This window comes from Triturus cristatus, chromosome 5_1 (genome assembly GCF_964204655.1).
Source record: "Triturus cristatus chromosome 5_1, aTriCri1.1, whole genome shotgun sequence".
NCBI lineage: Eukaryota > Metazoa > Chordata > Amphibia > Caudata > Salamandridae > Triturus > Triturus cristatus.
In genome coordinates this window covers 935,380,407-935,401,894 of record NC_140587.1, presented here as the reverse complement: position 1 = coordinate 935,401,894, position 21,488 = coordinate 935,380,407, and positions in this window count along the sequence as shown.

Sequence of the window (21,488 nt, the reverse complement as noted above, 5' to 3'; positions counted from 1 at the left end):
GTGTTTCTCCTCCACGGGAAGTGAATAAAATAACATTTGTAGGCCTTTATTGTTCAATCAAAAATGCCAGTTTTTTGATGAAAGAGATAACCACCCCCCCTTACGACATGCTTCAGAAACTAAAAAAAATGGTCTGTTTTCAAATGTAGCCTCTTTGAACTACAATTCACATTTGTACGTGGAAAATACCTTTTAAAGATAAAATGAGATGTTTAAAGTGATTTTCATGCTTCCAGGGACCTTAAACACGAGATTTGAGGAATGGGTAAAAGTGAATGAAAATGGCCAATTTACTCACTCTGCGGCCTTAAAAAGTGTTTCTCCTCCACGGGAAGTGAATTAAACACCATTTGTAGACCTTTATTGTTCAAGCGAAAACGCCCGATTATTGACGAAAGAGATAACCACCCCCCCTTAAGACATGCTTCAGAAACGAAAAAAATGGTCCGTTTTCAAATGTTGCATCTTTGAACGTCAATCCACATTTGTACGTGGATAAACACTTTTAGAGATAAAATTAGATGTTTAAAGTGATTTTCAAGCTTCCAGGGGCCCTAAACACAAGATTTGAGAAATGGGTAAAAGTGAATGTAAATGGCCAATTTACTCACTCTGAGGCCTTAAAAAGTGTTTCTCCTCAACGGGAAGTGAATTAAATAACATTTGTAGGCCTTTATTGTTCAAGCGAAAACGCCCGATTATTGACGAAAGAGATAACCACCCCCCCTTACGACATGCTTCAGAAACTAAAAAAATGGTCCATTTTCAAATGTTGCCTCTTTGAACTACAATTCACATTTGTATGTCGAAAATCACTTTTAAAGATCAAATGAGATGTTTAAAGTGATTTTCATGCTTCCAGGGGCCTTAAACACAAGATTTGAGGAATGGGTAAAGGGGAATGAAAATGGCCAATTTACTCACTCTGAGGCCTTAAAAGGTGTTTCTCCTCCACGGGAAGTGAATTAAATAACATTTGGAGGCCTTTATTGTTCAAGCGAAAACGCCTGATTTTTGATGAAAGAGATAACCACCCCCCTTACGACATGCTTCTGAAACTAAAAAAATGGTTCATTTTCAAATGTTGCGTCTTTGAACTACAATTAACATTGTACGTGGATAATCACTTTTAGAGATAAAGTGAGATGTTTAAAGTGATTTTCAAGCTTCCAGGGGCCCTAAACACAAGATTTGAGAAATGGGTAAACGTGAATGAAAATGACAAATTTACTCACTCTGCGGCCTTAAAAAGTGTTTCTCCTCCACGGGAAGTGAATAAAATAACATTTGGAGGCCTTTATTGTTCAATCAAAAATGACAGTTTTTTGGTGGAAGAGATAACCACTCCCCCTTACGACATGCTTCAGAAACGAAAAAAAAATGGTCCATTTCAAATGTTGCGTCTTTGAACTACAATTCACATTTGTACGTGGATAATCACTTTTAGAGATAAAATTAGATGTTTAAAGTGAGTTACAAGCTTCCAGGGGCCCTAAACACAAGATATGAGAAATGGGTAAATATGTAATGAAAATGGCCAATTTATTATCTCTGAGGCCTTAAAAAGTTTTTCTCCAACCCAGAAAGTGAATTAAATAACATTTGTAGGACTTTATTGTTCAATCAAAAACGCCCGATTTTTGACGAAAGAGATAACCACCCCCCCTTACGACATGCTTCAGAAACTAAAAAAATGGTCCGTTTTCAAATGTTGCCTCTTTGAACTACAATTCACATTTGTACGTGGAAAAGCACTTTTAAAGATCAAATGAGATGTTTAAGTGATTTTCATGCTTCCAGGGGCCTTAAACACAAGATATGAGGAATGGGTAAAAGTGAATGAAAATGGCCAATTTACTCACTCTGAGGCTTTAAAAAGTGTTTCTCCTCCACGGGAAGTGAATTAAATAACATTTGTAGGCCTTTATTGTTCAAGCGAAAACGCCCTATTATTGACGAAAGAGATAACCACCCCCCCTTACGACATGCTTCAGAAACAAAAAAAGTGGTCTGTTTTTAAATGTTGCGTCTTTGAATCACAATCCACATTTGTACGTGGGTAATCACTTTTAGAGCTAAAATTAGATGTTTAAAGTGATTTTCAAGCTTCCAGGGGCCCTAAACACAAGATTTGTGAAATGGGTAAAAGTGAATGAAAATGGCCAATTTACTCACTCTGAGGCCTTAAAAAGTGTTTCTCCTCCACGGGAAGTGAATTAAATACCATTTGGAGGCCTTTATTGTTCAAGCGAAAACGCCTGAGTTTTGATGAAAGAGATAACCACCCCCCCTTACGACATGCTTCTGAAACTAAAAAAATGGTTCATTTTCAAATGTTGCGTCTTTGAACCACAATTAACATTGTACGTGGATAATCACTTTTAGAGATAAAATGAGATGTTTAAAGTGATTTTCAAGCTTCCAGGGGCCCTAAACACGAGATTTGAGAAATGGGTAAACGTGAATGAAAATGGCCAATTTACTCACTCTGCGGTCTTAAAAAGTGTTTCTCCTCCACGGAAAGAGAATAAAATAACATTTGGATGCCTTTATTGTTCAATCAAAGACTCCCGTTTTTTGGTGAAAAAGAAAACCACCCCCCTTTACGACATGCTTCAGAAACGAAAAAAATGATCCATTTTCAAATGTTGCGTCTTTGAACTACAATTCACATTTGTACGTGGATAATCACTTTTAGAGATAAAATTAGATGTTTAAAGTGATTTACAAGCTTCCAGGTGCCCTAAACACAAGATATGAGGAATGGGTAAATATGAATGAAAATGGCCAATTTATTCACTCTGAGGCCTTAAAAAGTTTTTCTCCACTCCAGAAAGTGAATTAAATAACATTTGTATGCCTTTATTGTTCAATCAAAAACGCCCGATTTTTGACGAAAGACATAACCACCCCCCCTTATGACATGCTTCAGAAACTAAAAAATGGTCCGTTTTCAAATGTTGCCTCTTTGAACTACAATTCACATTTGTACGTGGAAAAGCACTTTTAAAGATCAAATGAGATGTTTAAAGTGATTTTCATGCTTCCAGGGGCCTTAAACACAAGATTTGAGGAATGGGTAAAAGTGAATGAAAATGGCCAATTTACTCACTCTGAGGCCTTAAAAAGTGTTTCTCCTCCACGGGAAGTGAATTAAATAACATTTGGAGGCCTTTATTGTTCAAGCGAAAACGCCTGATTTTTGATGAAAGAGATAACCACCCCCCCTTACGACATGCTTCTGAAACTAAAAAAATGGTTCATTTTCAAATGTTGCGTCTTTGAACTACAATTAACATTGTATGTGGATAATCACTTTTAGAGATAAAGTGAGATGTTTAAAGTGATTTTCAAGCTTCCAGGGGCCCTAAACACAAGATTTGAGAAATGGGTAAACGTGAATGAAAATGGCCAATTTACTCACTCTGCGGCCTTAAAAAGTGTTTCTCCTCCACGGGAAGTGAATAAAATAACATTTGGAGGCCTTTATTGTTCAATCAAAAATGCCAGTTTTTTGGTGAAAGAGATAACCACCCCCCCTTACGACATGCTTCAGAAACGAAAAAAATGGTCCATGTTCAAATGTTGCATCTTTGAACTACAATTCACATTTGTACGTGGATAATCACTTTTAGAGATAAAATTAGATGTTTAAAGTGATTTTTAAGCTTCCAGGGGCCCTAAACACAAGATTTGAGGAATGGGTAAATGTGAATGAAAATGGCCAATTTATTCACTCTGAGGCCTTAAAAAGTTTTTCTTCACCCCAGAAAGTGAATTAAATAACATTTGTAGGCCTTTATTGTTCAATCAAAAACGCCCGTTTTTTGGTGAAAAAGATAACCACCCCCCCTTACGACATGCTTCAGAAACTAAAAAATATGGTCTGGTTCATTTTCAAATGTTGCGTCTTTGAACTACAATTAACATTGTACGTGTATAATCACTTTTAGAGCTAAAATGAGATGTTTAAAGTGATTTTCATGCTTCCAGGGACCTTAAACACGAGATTTGAGGAATGGGTAAAAGTGAATGAAAATGGCCAATTTACTCACTCTGCGGCCTTAAAAAGTGTTTCTCCTCCACGGGAAGTGAATTAAATACCATTTGTAGACCTTTATTGTTCAAGCGAAAAAGCCCGATTATTGACGAAAGAGATAACCACCCCCCCTTACGACATGCTTCAGAAACAAAAAAAATGGCCCGTTTTCAAATGTTGCGTCTTTGAATGACAATCCACATTTGTACGTGGATAATCACTTTTAGAGCTAAAATTAGATGTTTAAAATGATTTTCAAGCTTCCAGGGGCCCTAAACACAAGATTTGAGAAATGGGTAAAAGTGAATGAAAATGGCCAATTTACTCACTCTGCGGCCTTAAAAAGTGTTTCTCCTCCACGGGAAGTGAATTAAATACCATTTGGAGGCATTTATTGTTCAAGCGAAAACGCCTGATTTTTGATGAAAGAGATAACCACCCCCCCTTACGACATGCTTCAGAAACGAAAAAAATGGTCCGTTTTCAAATGTTGCGTCTTTGAATGACAATCCACATTTGTACGTGGATAATCACTTTTAGAGCTAAAATTAGATGTTTAAAGTGATTTTCAAGCTTCCAGGGGCCCTAAACACAAGATTTGAGAAATGAGTAAAAGTGAATGAAAATGGCCAATTTACTCACTCTGAGGCCTTAAAAAGTTTTTCTCCACTCCAGAAAGTTAATTAAATAACATTTGAAGGCCTTTATTGTTCAATCAAAAACGCCCGATTTTTGACGAAATAGATAGCCACCCCCCCTTACGACATGCTTCAGAAACTAAAAAAATGGTCCGTTTTCAAATGTTGCCTCTTTGAACTACAATTCACATTTGTACGTGGAAAAGCACTTTTAAAGATCAAATGAGATGTTTAAAGTGATTTTCATGCTTCCAGGGGCCTTAAACACAAGATTTGAGGAATGGGTAAAAGTGAATGAAAATGGCCAATTTACTCACTCTGAGGCCATAAAAAGTGTTTCTCCTCCACGGGAAGTGAATTAAATAACATTTGGAGGCCTTTATTGTTCAAGCGAAAACGTCTGATTTTTGATGAAAGAGATAACCACCCCCCCTTACGACATGCTTCTGAAACTAAAAAAATGGTTCATTTTCAAATGTTGCGTCTTTGAACTACAATTAACATTGTACGTGGATAATCGCTTTTAGAGATAAAGTGAGATGTTTAAAGTGATTTTCAAGCTTCCAGGGGCCCTAAACACAAGATTTGAGAAATGGGTAAACGTGAATGAAAATGGCCAATTTACTCACTCTGCGGCCTTAAAAAGTGTTTCTCCTCCACGGGAAGTGAATAAAATAACATTTGTAGGCCTTTATTGTTCAATCAAAAATGCCAGTTTTTTGATGAAAGAGATAACCACCCCCCCTTACGACATGCTTCAGAAACTAAAAAAAATGGTCTGTTTTCAAATGTAGCCTCTTTGAACTACAATTCACATTTGTACGTGGAAAATACCTTTTAAAGATAAAATGAGATGTTTAAAGTGATTTTCATGCTTCCAGGGACCTTAAACACGAGATTTGAGGAATGGGTAAAAGTGAATGAAAATGGCCAATTTACTCACTCTGCGGCCTTAAAAAGTGTTTCTCCTCCACGGGAAGTGAATTAAACACCATTTGTAGACCTTTATTGTTCAAGCGAAAACGCCCGATTATTGACGAAAGAGATAACCACCCCCCCTTAAGACATGCTTCAGAAACGAAAAAAATGGTCCGTTTTCAAATGTTGCATCTTTGAACGTCAATCCACATTTGTACGTGGATAAACACTTTTAGAGATAAAATTAGATGTTTAAAGTGATTTTCAAGCTTCCAGGGGCCCTAAACACAAGATTTGAGAAATGGGTAAAAGTGAATGTAAATGGCCAATTTACTCACTCTGAGGCCTTAAAAAGTGTTTCTCCTCAACGGGAAGTGAATTAAATAACATTTGTAGGCCTTTATTGTTCAAGCGAAAACGCCCGATTATTGACGAAAGAGATAACCACCCCCCTTACGACATGCTTCAGAAACTAAAAAAATGGTCCATTTTCAAATGTTGCCTCTTTGAACTACAATTCACATTTGTATGTCGAAAATCACTTTTAAAGATCAAATGAGATGTTTAAAGTGATTTTCATGCTTCCAGGGGCCTTAAACACAAGATTTGAGGAATGGGTAAAAGTGAATGAAAATGGCCAATTTACTCACTCTGAGGCCATAAAAAGTGTTTCTCCTCCACGGGAAGTGAATTAAATAACATTTGGAGGCCTTTATTGTTCAAGCGAAAACGTCTGATTTTTGATGAAAGAGATAACCACCCCCCCTTACGACATGCTTCTGAAACTAAAAAAATGGTTCATTTTCAAATGTTGCGTCTTTGAACTACAATTAACATTGTACGTGGATAATCGCTTTTAGAGATAAAGTGAGATGTTTAAAGTGATTTTCAAGCTTCCAGGGGCCCTAAACACAGGTTTTGAGAAATGGGTAAACGTGAATGAAAATGGCCAATTTACTCACTCTGCGGCCTTAAAAAGTGTTTCTCCTCCACGGGAAGTGAATAAAATAACATTTGTAGGCCTTTATTGTTCAATCAAAAATGCCAGTTTTTTGATGAAAGAGATAACCACCCCCCCTTACGACATGCTTCAGAAACTAAAAAAAATGGTCTGTTTTCAAATGTAGCCTCTTTGAACTACAATTCACATTTGTACGTGGAAAATACCTTTTAAAGATAAAATGAGATGTTTAAAGTGATTTTCATGCTTCCAGGGACCTTAAACACGAGATTTGAGGAATGGGTAAAAGTGAATGAAAATGGCCAATTTACTCACTCTGCGGCCTTAAAAAGTGTTTCTCCTCCACGGGAAGTGAATTAAACACCATTTGTAGACCTTTATTGTTCAAGCGAAAACGCCCGATTATTGACGAAAGAGATAACCACCCCCCCTTAAGACATGCTTCAGAAACGAAAAAAATGGTCCGTTTTCAAATGTTGCATCTTTGAACGTCAATCCACATTTGTACGTGGATAAACACTTTTAGAGATAAAATTAGATGTTTAAAGTGATTTTCAAGCTTCCAGGGGCCCTAAACACAAGATTTGAGAAATGGGTAAAAGTGAATGTAAATGGCCAATTTACTCACTCTGAGGCCTTAAAAAGTGTTTCTCCTCAACGGGAAGTGAATTAAATAACATTTGTAGGCCTTTATTGTTCAAGCGAAAACGCCCGATTATTGACGAAAGAGATAACCACCCCCCCTTACGACATGCTTCAGAAACTAAAAAAATGGTCCATTTTCAAATGTTGCCTCTTTGAACTACAATTCACATTTGTATGTCGAAAATCACTTTTAAAGATCAAATGAGATGTTTAAAGTGATTTTCATGCTTCCAGGGGCCTTAAACACAAGATTTGAGGAATGGGTAAAGGTGAATGAAAATGGCCAATTTACTCACTCTGAGGCCATAAAAAGTGTTTCTCCTCCACGGGAAGTGAATTAAATAACATTTGGAGGCCTTTATTGTTCAAGCGAAAACGCCTGATTTTTGATGAAAGAGATAACCACCCCCCTTACGACATGCTTCTGAAACTAAAAAAATGGTTCATTTTCAAATGTTGCGTCTTTGAACTACAATTAACATTGTACGTGGATAATCACTTTTAGAGATAAAGTGAGATGTTTAAAGTGATTTTCAAGCTTCCAGGGGCCCTAAACACAAGATTTGAGAAATGGGTAAACGTGAATGAAAATGACCAATTTACTCACTCTGCGGCCTTAAAAAGTGTTTCTCCTCCACGGGAAGTGAATAAAATAACATTTGGAGGCCTTTATTGTTCAATCAAAAATGACAGTTTTTTGGTGGAAGAGATAACCACTCCCCCTTACGACATGCTTCAGAAACGAAAAAAAAATGGTCCATTTCAAATGTTGCGTCTTTGAACTACAATTCACATTTGTACGTGGATAATCACTTTTAGAGATAAAATTAGATGTTTAAAGTGAGTTACAAGCTTCCAGGGGCCCTAAACACAAGATATGAGAAATGGGTAAATATGTAATGAAAATGGCCAATTTATTATCTCTGAGGCCTTAAAAAGTTTTTCTCCAACCCAGAAAGTGAATTAAATAACATTTGTAGGACTTTATTGTTCAATCAAAAACGCCCGATTTTTGACGAAAGAGATAACCACCCCCCCTTACGACATGCTTCAGAAACTAAAAAAATGGTCCGTTTTCAAATGTTGCCTCTTTGAACTACAATTCACATTTGTACGTGGAAAAGCACTTTTAAAGATCAAATGAGATGTTTAAGTGATTTTCATGCTTCCAGGGGCCTTAAACACAAGATATGAGGAATGGGTAAAAGTGAATGAAAATGGCCAATTTACTCACTCTGAGGCTTTAAAAAGTGTTTCTCCTCCACGGGAAGTGAATTAAATAACATTTGTAGGCCTTTATTGTTCAAGCGAAAACGCCCTATTATTGACGAAAGAGATAACCACCCCCCCTTACGACATGCTTCAGAAACAAAAAAAGTGGTCTGTTTTTAAATGTTGCGTCTTTGAATCACAATCCACATTTGTACGTGGGTAATCACTTTTAGAGCTAAAATTAGATGTTTAAAGTGATTTTCAAGCTTCCAGGGGCCCTAAACACAAGATTTGTGAAATGGGTAAAAGTGAATGAAAATGGCCAATTTACTCACTCTGAGGCCTTAAAAAGTGTTTCTCCTCCACGGGAAGTGAATTAAATACCATTTGGAGGCCTTTATTGTTCAAGCGAAAACGCCTGAGTTTTGATGAAAGAGATAACCACCCCCCCCCTTACGACATGCTTCTGAAACTAAAAAAATGGTTCATTTTCAAATGTTGCGTCTTTGAACCACAATTAACATTGTACGTGGATAATCACTTTTAGAGATAAAATGAGATGTTTAAAGTGATTTTCAAGCTTCCAGGGGCCCTAAACACGAGATTTGAGAAATGGGTAAACGTGAATGAAAATGGCCAATTTACTCACTCTGCGGTCTTAAAAAGTGTTTCTCCTCCACGGAAAGAGAATAAAATAACATTTGGATGCCTTTATTGTTCAATCAAAAACTCCCGTTTTTTGGTGAAAAAGATAACCACCCCCCTTTACGACATGCGTCAGAAACGAAAAAAATGATCCATTTTCAAATGTTGCGTCTTTGAACTACAATTCACATTTGTACGTGGATAATCACTTTTAGAGATAAAATTAGATGTTTAAAGTGATTTACAAGCTTCCAGGGGCCCTAAACACAAGATATGAGGAATGGGTAAATATGAATGAAAATGGCCAATTTATTCACTCTGAGGCCTTAAAAAGTTTTTCTCCACTCCAGAAAGTGAATTAAATAACATTTGTATGCCTTTATTGTTCAATCAAAAACGCCCGATTTTTGACGAAAGAGATAACCACCCCCCCTTATGACATGCTTCAGAAACTAAAAAATGGTCTGTTTTCAAATGTTGCCTCTTTGAACTACAATTCACATTTGTACGTGGAAAAGCACTTTTAAAGATCAAATGAGATGTTTAAAGTGATTTTCATGCTTCCAGGGGCCTTAAACACAAGATTTGAGGAATGGGTAAAAGTGAATGAAAATGGCCAATTTACTCACTCTGAGGCCTTAAAAAGTGTTTCTCCTCCACGGGAAGGGAATTAAATAACATTTGTAGGCCTTTATTGTTCAAGCGAAAACGCCTGATTTTTGATGAAAGAGATAACCACCCCCCCTTACGACATGCTTCTGAAACTAAAAAAATTGTTCATTTTCAAATGTTGCGTCTTTGAACTACAATTAACATTTGTACGTGGATAATCACTTTTAGAGATAAAATTAGATGTTTAAAATGATTTTCAAGCTTCCAGGGGCCCTAAACACAAGATTTGAGGAATGGGTAAATGTGAATGAAAATGGCCAATTTATTCACTCTGAGGCCTTAAAAAGTTTTTCTTCACCCCAGAAAGTGAATTAAATAACATTTGTAGGCCTTTATTGTTCAATCAAAAACGCCCGTTTTTTGGTGAAAAAGATAACCACCCCCCCTTACGACATGCTTCAGAAACTAAAAAAAATAGTCTGGTTCATTTTCAAATGTTGCGTCTTTGAACTACAATTAACATTGTACGTGGATAATCACTTTTAGAGATAAAATGAGATGTTTAAAGTGATTTTCATGCTTCCAGGGACCTTAAACACGAGATTTGAGGAATGGGTAAAAGTGAATGAAAATGGCCAATTTACTCACTCCGCGGCCTTAAAAAGTGTTTCTCCTCCACGGGAAGTGAATTAAATACCATTTGTAGACCTTTATTGTTCAAGCGAAAACGCCCGATTATTGACGAAAGAGATAACCACCCCCCCTTACGACATGCTTCAGAAACGAAAAAAAAGGCCCGTTTTCAAATGTTGCGTCTTTGAATGACAATCCACATTTGTACGTGGATAATCACTTTTAGAGCTAAAATTAGACGTTTAAAATGATTTTCAAGCTTCCAGGGGCCCTAAACACAAGATTTGAGAAATGGGTAAAAGTGAATGAAAATGGACAATTTACTCACTCTGAGGCCTTAAAAAGTGTTTCTCCTCCACGGGAAGTGAATTAAATAACATTTGGAGGCCTTTATTGTTCAAGCGAAAACGCCTGATTTTTGATGAAAGAGATAACCACCCCCCTTACGACATGCTTCTGAAACTAAAAAAATGGTTCATTTTCAAATGTTGCGTCTTTGAACTACAATTAACATTGTACGTGGATAATCACTTTTAGAGATAAAATGAGATGTTTAAAGTGATTTTCAAGCTTCCAGGGGCCGTAAACACAAGATTTGAGAAATGGGTAAACGTGAATGAAAATGACCAATTTACTCACTCTGCGGCCTTAAAAAGTGTTTCTCCTCCACGGGAAGTGAATAAAATAACATTTGGAGGCCTTTATTGTTCAATCAAAAATGCCAGTTTTTTGGTGAAAGAGATAACCACTCCCCCTTACGACATGCTTCAGAAACGAAAAAAATGGTCCATTTTCAAATGTTGCGTCTTTGAACTACAATTCACATTCGTACGTGGATATTCACTTTTAGAGACAAAATTAGATGTTTAAAGTGATTTTTAAGCTTCCAGGGTCCCTAAACACAAGATTTGAGGAATGGGTAAATGTGAATGAAAATGGTCAATTTATTCACTCTGAGGCCTTAAAAAGTGTTTCTCCTTCACGGGAAGTGAATTAAATAACATTTGGAGGCCTTTATTGTTCAATCAAAAACGCCCGATTATTGACGAAAGAGATAACCACCCCCCTTACGACATGCTTCTGAAACTAAAAAAACTGGTTCATTTTCAAATGTTGCGTCTTTTAACTACAATTAACATTGTACGTCGATAATCACTTTTAGAGATAAAATGAGATGTTTAAAGTGATTTTCAAGCTTCCAGGGGCCCTAAACATGAGATTTGAGAAATGGGTAAACGTGAATGAAAATGGCCAATTTACTCACTCTGCGGTCTTAAAAAGTGTTTCTCCTCCACGGAAAGAGAATAAAATAACATTTGGATGCCTTTATTGTTCAATCAAAAACTCCCGTTTTTTGGTGAAAAAGATAACCACCCCCCTTTACGACATGCTTCAGAAACGAAAAAAATGATCCATTTTCAAATGTTGCGTCTTTGAACTACAATTCACATTTGTACGTGGATAATCACTTTTAGAGATAAAATTAGATGTTTAAAGTGATTTACAAGCTTCCAGGGGCCCTAAACACAAGATATGAGGAATGGGTAAATATGAATGAAAATGGCCAATTTATTCACTCTGAGGCCTTAAAAAGTTTTTCTCCACTCCAGAAAGTGAATTAAATAACATTTGTAGACCTTTATTGTTCAATCAAAAACGCCCGATTATTGACGAAAGAGATAACCACCTCCCCTTACGACATGCTTCAGAAACTAAAAAAAATGGTCTGGTTCATTTTCAAATGTTGCGTCTTTGAACTACAATTAACATTGTACGTGGATAATCACTTTTAGAGATGAAATGAGATGTTTAAAGTGATTTTCATGCTTCCAGGGACCTTAAACACGAGATTTGAGGAATGGGTAAAAGTGAATGAAAATGGCCAATTTACTCACTCTGCGGCCTTAAAAAGTGTTTCTCCTCCACGGGAAGTGAATTAAATACCATTTGTAGACCTTTATTGTTCAAGCGAAAACGCCCGATTATTGACGAAAGAGATAACCACCTCCCTTACGACATGCTTCAGAAACTAAAAAAATGGTCCATTTTCAAATGTTGCATCTTTGAACGACAATCCACATTTGTACGTGGATAAACACTTTTAGAGATAAAATTAGATGTTTAAAGTGATTTTCAAGCTTCCAGGGGCCATAAACACAAGATTTGAGAAATGGGTAAAAGTGAATGAAAATGGCCAATTTACTCACTCTGAGGCCTTAAAAAGTGTTTCTCCTCAACGGGAAGTGAATTAAATAACATTTGTAGGCCTTTATTGTTCAAGCGAAAACCGCCCGATTATTGACGAAAGAGATAACCACCCCCCTTACGACATGCTTCTGAAACTAAAAAAATGGTTCATTTTCAAATGTTGCGTCTTTGAACTACAATTAACATTGTACGTGGACAATCACTTTTAGAGATAAAGTGAGATGTTTAAAGTGATTTTCAAGCTTCCAGGGGCCCTAAACACAAGATTTGAGAAATGGGTAAAAGTGAATGAAAATGGCCAATTTACTCACTCTGAGGCCTTAAAAAGTGTTTCTCCTCCACGGGAAGTGAATTAAATAACATTTGGAGGCCTTTATTGTTCAAGCGAAAACGCCCGATTATTGACGAAAGAGATAACCACCCCCCCTTACGACATGCTTCAGAAAAGAAAAAAATAGTCCGTTTTCAAATGTTGCGTCTTTGAATGACAATCCACATTTGTACGTGGATAATCACTTTTAGAGCTAAAATTAGATGTTTAAAGTGATTTTCAAGCTTCCAGGGGCCCTAAACACAAGATTTGAGAAATGGGTAAAAGTGAATGAAAATGGCCAATTTACTCACTCTGAGGCCTTAAAAAGTGTTTCTCCTCCACGGGAAGTGAATTAAATACCATTATGAGGCCTTTATTGTTCAAGCGAAAACGCCTGATTTTTGATGAAAGAGATAACCACCCCCCCTTACGACATGCTTCTGAAACTAAAAAAATGGTTCATTTTCAAATGTTGCGTCTTTGAACTACAATTAACATTGTACGTGGATTATCACTTTTAGAGATAAAATTAGATGTTTAAAGTGATTTACAAGCTTCCAGGGGCCCTAAACACAAGATATGAGGAATGGGTAAATATGAATGAAAATGGCCAATTTATTCACTCTGAGGCCTTAAAAAGTTTTTCTCCACTCCAGAAAGTGAATTAAATAACATTTGTAGACCTTTATTGTTCAATCAAAAACGCCCGATTATTGACGAAAGAGATAACCACCTCCCCTTACGACATGCTTCAGAAACTAAAAAAAATGGTCTGGTTCATTTTCAAATGTTGCGTCTTTGAACTACAATTAACATTGTACGTGGATAATCACTTTTAGAGATGAAATGAGATGTTTAAAGTGATTTTCATGCTTCCAGGGACCTTAAACACGAGATTTGAGGAATGGGTAAAAGTGAATGAAAATGGCCAATTTACTCACTCTGCGGCCTTAAAAAGTGTTTCTCCTCCACGGGAAGTGAATTAAATACCATTTGTAGACCTTTATTGTTCAAGCGAAAACGCCCGATTATTGACAAAAGAGATAACCACCCCCCTTACGACATGCTTCAGAAACTAAAAAAATGGTCCATTTTCAAATGTTGCATCTTTGAACGACAATCCACATTTGTACGTGGATAAACACTTTTAGAGATAAAATTAGATGTTTAAAGTGATTTTCAAGCTTCCAGGGGCCGTAAACACAAGATTTGAGAAATGGGTAAAAGTGAATGAAAATGGCCAATTTACTCACTCTGAGGCCTTAAAAAGTGTTTCTCCTCAACGGGAAGTGAATTAAATAACATTTGTAGGCCTTTGTTCAAGCGAAAACGCCCGTTTATTGACGAAAGAGATAACCACCCCCCTTACGACATGCTTCTGAAACTAAAAAAATGGTTCATTTTCAAATGTTGCGTCTTTGAACTACAATTAACATTGTACGTGGATAATCACTTTTAGAGATAAAGTGAGATGTTTAAAGTGATTTTCAAGCTTCCAGGGGCCCTAAACACAAGATTTGAGAAATGGGTAAAAGTGAATGAAAATGGCCAATTTACTCACTCTGAGGCCTTAAAAAGTGTTTCTCCTCCACGGGAAGTGAATTAAATACCATTTGGAGGTCTTTATTGTTCAAGCGAAAACGCCTGATTTTTGATGAAAGAAATAACCACCCCCCCTTACGACATGCTTCTGAAACTAAAAAAATGGTTCATTTTCAAATGTTGCGTCTTTGAACTACAATTAACATTGTACGTGGATTATCACTTTTAGAGATAAAATTAGATGTTTAAAGTGATTTACAAGCTTCCAGGGGCCCTAAACACAAGATATGAGGAATGGGTAAATATGAATGAAAATGGCCAATTTATTCACTCTGAGGCCTTAAAAAGTTTTTCTCCACTCCAGAAAGTGAATTAAATAACATTTGTAGGCCTTTATTGTTCAATCAAAAACGCCCGATTTTTGACGAAAGAGATAACCACCCCCCCTTACGACATGCTTCAGAAACTAAAAAAATGGTCCGTTTTCAAATGTTGCCTCTTTGAACTACAATTCACATTTGTACGTGGAAAAGCACTTTTAAAGATCAAATGAGATGTTTAAGTGATTTTCATGCTTCCAGGGGCCTTAAACACAAGATATGAGGAATGGGTAAAAGTGAATGAAAATGGCCAATTTACTCACTCTGAGGCTTTAAAAAGTGTTTCTCCTCCACGGGAAGTGAATTAAATAACATTTGTAGGCCTTTATTGTTCAAGCGAAAACGCCCGATTATTGACGAAAGAGATAACCACCCCCCCTTACGACATGCTTCAGAAACAAAAAAGTGGTCTGTTTTCAAATGTTGCGTCTTTGAATGACAATCCACATTTGTACGTGGGTAATCACTTTTAGAGCTAAAATTAGATGTTTAAAGTGATTTTCAAGCTTCCAGGGGCCCTAAACACAAGATTTGTGAAATGGGTAAAAGTGAATGAAAATGGCCAATTTACTCACTCTGAGGCCTTAAAAAGTGTTTCTCCTCCACGGGAAGTGAATTAAATACCATTTGGAGGCCTTTATTGTTCAAGCGAAAACGCCTGATTTTTGATGAAAGAGATAACCACCCCCCCTTACGACATGCTTCTGAAACTAAAAAAATTGTTCATTTTCAAATGTTGCGTCTTTGAACTACAATTAACATTTGTACGTGGATAATCACTTTTAGAGATAAAATTAGATGTTTAAAATGATTTTCAAGCGACCAGGGGCCCTAAACACAAGATTTGAGGAATGGGTAAATGTGAATGAAAATGGCCAATTTATTCACTCTGAGGCCTTAAAAAGTTTTTCTTCACCCCAGAAAGTGAATTAAATAACATTTGTAGGCCTTTATTGTTCAATCAAAAACACCCGTTTTTTGGTGAAAAAGATAACCACCCCCCCTTATGACATGCTTCAGAAACTAAAAAAAATAGTCTGGTTCATTTTCAAATGTTGCGTCTTTGAACTACAATTAACATTGTACGTGGATAATCACTTTTAGAGATAAAATGAGATGTTTAAAGTGATTTTCATGCTTCCAGGGACCTTAAACACGAGATTTGAGGAATGGGTAAAAGTGAATGAAAATGGCCAATTTACTCACTCTGCGGTCTTAAAAAGTGTTTCTCCTCCACGGAAAGAGAATAAAATAACATTTGGATGCCTTTATTGTTCAATCAAAAACTCCCGTTTTTTGGTGAAAAAGATAACCACCCCCCTTTACGACATGCTTCAGAAACGAAAAAAATGATCCATTTTCAAATGTTGCGTCTTTGAACTACAATTCACATTTGTACGTGGATAATCACTTTTAGAGATAAAATTAGATGTTTAGAGTGATTTACAAGCTTCCAGGGGCCCTAAACACAAGATATGAGGAATGGGTAAATATGAATGAAAATGGCCAATTTATTCACTCTGAGGCCTTAAAAAGTTTTTCTCCACTCCAGAAAGTGAATTAAATAACATTTGTAGACCTTTATTGTTCAATCAAAAACGCCCGATTATTGACGAAAGAGATAACCACCTCCCCTTACGACATGCTTCAGAAACTAAAAAAAATGGTCTGGTTCATTTTCAAATGTTGCGTCTTTGAACTACAATTAACATTGTACGTGGAAAAGCACTTTTAAAGATCAAATGAGATGTTTAAGTGATTTTCATGCTTCCAGGGGCCTTAAACACAAGATATGAGAAATGGGTAAAAGTGAATGAAAATGGCCAATTTACTCACTCTGCGGCCTTAAATAGTGTTTCTCCTCCACGGGAAGTGAATTAAATACCATTTGTAGACCTTTATTGTTCAAGCGAAAACGCCCGATTATTGACGAAAGAGATAACCACCCCCCTTACGACATGCTTCAGAAACTAAAAAAATGGTCCATTTTCAAATGTTGCATCTTTGAACGACAATCCACATTTGTACGTGGATAAACACTTTTAGAGATAAAATTAGATGTTTAAAGTGATTTTCAAGCTTCCAGGGGCCATAAACACAAGATTTGAGAAATGGGTAAAAGTGAATGAAAATGGCCAATTTACTCACTCTGAGGCCTTAAAAAGTGTTTCTCCTCAACGGGAAGTGAATTAAATAACATTTGTAGGCCTTTATTGTTCAAGCGAAAACCGCCCGATTATTGACGAAAGAGATAACCACCCCCCTTACGACATGCTTCTGAAACTAAAAAAATGGTTCATTTTCAAATGTTGCGTCTTTGAACTACAATTAACATTGTACGTGGATAATCACTTTTAGAGATAAAGTGAGATGTTTAACCCCTTCAGTGCCCATGACGAGCTGGACTCGTCATGGGCCGCGGTGGCGCTGTGCCCATGACGAGTCCAGCTCGTCATAGACCCCGCCCGCTAATGCAATGGCCGGCACTGGGCGGGGAAAGGGGCGGGCACTGAAGGGGTTAAAGTGATTTTCAAGCTTCCAGGGGCCCTAAACACAAGATTTGAGAAATGGGTAAAAGTGAATGAAAATGGCCAATTTACTCACTCTGAGGCCTTAAAAAGTGTTTCTCCCCCACGGGAAGTGAATTAAATACCATTTGGAGGCCTTTATTGTTCAAGCGAAAACGCCTGATTTTTGATGAAAGAAATAACCACCCCCCCTTACGACATGCTTCTGAAACTAAAAAAATGGTTCATTTTCAAATGTTGCCTCTTTGAACTACAATTCACATTTGTACGTGGAAAAGCACTTTTAAAGATCAAATGAGATGTTTAAAGTGATTTTCATGCTTCCAGGGGCCTTAAACACAAGATTTGAGGAATGGGTAAAAGTGAATGAAAATGGCCAATTTACTCACTCTGCGGCCTTAAAAAGTGTTTCTCCTTCACGGGAAGTGAATTAAATACCATTTGTAGACCTTTATTGTTCAAGCGAAAACGCCCGATTATTGACGAAAGAGATAACCACCCCCCTTACGACATGCTGCAGAAACTAAAAAAATGGTCCATTTTCAAATGTTGCATCTTTGAACGACAATCCACATTTGTACGTGGATAAACACTTTTAGAGATAAAATTAGATGTTTAAAGTGATTTTCAAGCTTCCAGGGGCCATAAACACAAGATTTGAGAAATGGGTAAAAGTGAATGAAAATGGCCAATTTACTCACTCTGAGGCCTTAAAAAGTGTTTCTCCTCAACGGGAAGTGAATTAAATAACATTTGTAGGCCTTTATTGTTCAAGCGAAAACCGCCCGATTATTGACGAAAGAGATAACGACATGCTTCTGAAACTAAAAAAATGGTTCATTTTCAAATGTTGCGTCTTTGAACTACAATTAACATTGTACGTGGATAATCACTTTTAGAGATAAAGTGAGATGTTTAAAGTGATTTTCAAGCTTCCAGGGGCCCTAAACACAAGATTTGAGAAATGGGTAAAAGTGAATGAAAATGGCCAATTTACTCACTCTGAGGCCTTAAAAAGTGTTTCTCCTCCACGGGAAGTGAATTAAATACCATTTGGAGGCCTTTATTGTTCAAGCGAAAACGCCTGATTTTTGATGAAAGAAATAACCACCCCCCCTTACGACATGCTTCTGACACTAAAAAAATGGTTCATTTTCAAATGTTGCGTCTTTGAACTACAATTAACATTGTACGTGGATTATCACTTTTAGAGATAAAATTAGATGTTTAAAGTGATTTACAAGCTTCCAGGGGCCCTAAACACAAGATATGAGGAATGGGTAAATATGAATGAAAATGGCCAATTTATTCACTCTGAGGCCTTAAAAAGTTTTTCTCCACTCCAGAAAGTGAATTAAATAACATTTGTAGGCCTTTATTGTTCAATCAAAAACGCCCGATTTTTGACGAAAGAGATAACCACCCCCCCTTACGACATGCTTCAGAAACTAAAAAAATGGTCCGTTTTCAAATGTTGCCTCTTTGAACTACAATTCACATTTGTACGTGGAAAAGCACTTTTAAAGATCAAATGAGATGTTTAAGTGATTTTCATGCTTCCAGGGGCCTTAAACACAAGATATGAGGAATGGGTAAAAGTGAATGAAAATGGCCAATTTACTCACTCTGAGGCTTTAAAAAGTGTTTCTCCTCCACGGGAAGTGAATTAAATAACATTTGTAGGCCTTTATTGTTCAAGCGAAAACGCCCGATTATTGACGAAAGAGATAACCACCCCCCCTTACGACATGCTTCAGAAACAAAAAAGTGGTCTGTTTTCAAATGTTGCGTCTTTGAATGACAATCCACATTTGTACGTGGGTAATCACTTTTAGAGCTAAAATTAGATGTTTAAAGTGATTTTCAAGCTTCCAGGGGCCCTAAACACAAGATTTGTGAAATGGGTAAAAGTGAATGAAAATGGCCAATTTACTCACTCTGAGGCCTTAAAAAGTGTTTCTCCTCCACGGGAAGTGAATTAAATACCATTTGGAGGCCTTTATTGTTCAAGCGAAAACGCCTGAGTTTTGATGAAAGAGATAACCACCCCCCCTTACGACATGCTTCTGAAACTAAAAAAATGGTTCATTTTCAAATGTTGCGTCTTTGAACCACAATTAACATTGTACGTGGATAATCACTTTTAGAGATAAAATGAGATGTTTAAAGTGATTTTCAAGCTTCCAGGGGCCCTAAACACGAGATTTGAGAAATGGGTAAACGTGAATGAAAATGGCCAATTTACTCACTCTGCGGTCTTAAAAAGTGTTTCTCCTCCACGGAAAGAGAATAAAATAACATTTGGATGCCTTTATTGTTCAATCAAAAACTCCCGTTTTTTGGTGAAAAAGATAACCACCCCCCTTTACGACATGCTTCAGAAAGGAAAAAAATGATCCATTTTCAAATGTTGCGTCTTTGAACTACAATTCACATTTGTACGTGGATAATCACTTTTAGAGATAAAATTAGATGTTTAAAGTGATTTACAAGCTTCCAGGGGCCCTAAACACAAGATATGAGGAATGGGTAAATATGAATGAAAATGGCCAATTTATTCACTCTGAGGCCTTAAAAAGTTTTTCTCCACTCCAGAAAGTGAATTAAATAACATTTGTATGCCTTTATTGTTCAATCAAAAACGCCCGATTTTTGACGAAAGAGATAACCACCCCCCCTTATGACATGCTTCAGAAACTAAAAAATGGTCTGTTTTCAAATGTTGCCTCTTTGAACTACAATTCACATTTGTACGTGGAAAAGCACTTTTAAAGATCAAATGAGATGTTTAAAGTGATTTTCATGCTTCCAGGGGCCTTAAACACAAGATTTGAGGAATTGGTAAAAGTGAATGAAAATGGCCAATTTACTCACTCCGCGGCCTTAAAAAGTGTTTCTCCTCCACGGGAAGTGAATTAAATACCATTTGTAGACCTTTATTGTTCAAGCGAAAACGCCCGATTATTGACGAAAGAGATAACCACCCCCCCTTACGACATGCTTCAGAAACGAAAAAAATGGCCCGTTTTCAAATGTTGCGTCTTTGAATGACAATCCACATTTGTACGTGGATAATCACTTTTAGAGCTAAAATTAGACGTTTAAAATGATTTTCAAGCTTCCAGGGGCCCTAAACACAAGATTTGAGAAATGGGTAAAAGTGAATGAAAATGGACAATTTACTCACTCTGAGGCCTTAAAAAGTGTTTCTCCTCCACGGGAAGTGAATTAAATAGCATTTCGAGGCCTTTATTGTTCAAGCGAAAACGCCTGATTTTTGATGAAAGAGATAACCACCCCCCCTTACGACATGCTTCTGAAACTAAAAAAATGGTTCATTTTCAAATGTTGCGTCTTTGAACCACAATTAACATTGTAAGTGGATAATCAATTTTAGAGATAAAATGAGATGTTTAAAGTGATTTTCAAGCTTCCAGGGGCCCTAAACACGAGATTTGAGAAATGGGTAAACGTGAATGAAAATGGCCAATTTACTCACTCTGAGGCCTTAAAAGGCGTTTCTCCTCCACGGGAAGTGAATTAAATAACATTTGGAGGCCTTTATTGTTCAAGCGAAAACGCCTGATTTTTGATGAAAGAGATAACCACCCCCCTTACGACATGCTTCTGAAACTAAAAAAAAGGTTCATTTTCAAATGTTGCGTCTTTGAACTACAATTAACATTGTACGTGGATAATCACTTTTAGAGATAAAGTGAGATGTTTAAAGTGATTTTCAAGCTTCCAGGGGCCGTAAACACAAGATTTGAGAAATGGGTAAACGTGAATGAAAATGACCAATTTACTCACTCTGCGGCCTTAAAAAGTGTTTCTCCTCCACGGGAAGTGAATAAAATAACATTTGGAGGCCTTTATTGTTCAATCAAAAATGCCAGTTTTTTGGTGAAAGAGATAACCACTCCCCCTTACGACATGCTTCAGAAGCGAAAAAAATGGTCCATTTTCAAATGTTGCGTCTTTGAACTACAATTCACATTCGTACGTGGATATTCACTTTTAGAGAAAAATTAGATGTTTAAAGTGATTTTTTAGCTTCCAGGGTCCCTAAACACAAGATTTGAGGAATGGGTAAATGTGAATGAAAATGGTCAATTTATTCACTCTGAGGCCTTAAAAAGTGTTTCTCCTTCACGGGAAGTGAATTAAATAACATTTGGAGGCCTTTATTGTTCAATCAAAAACGCCCGATTATT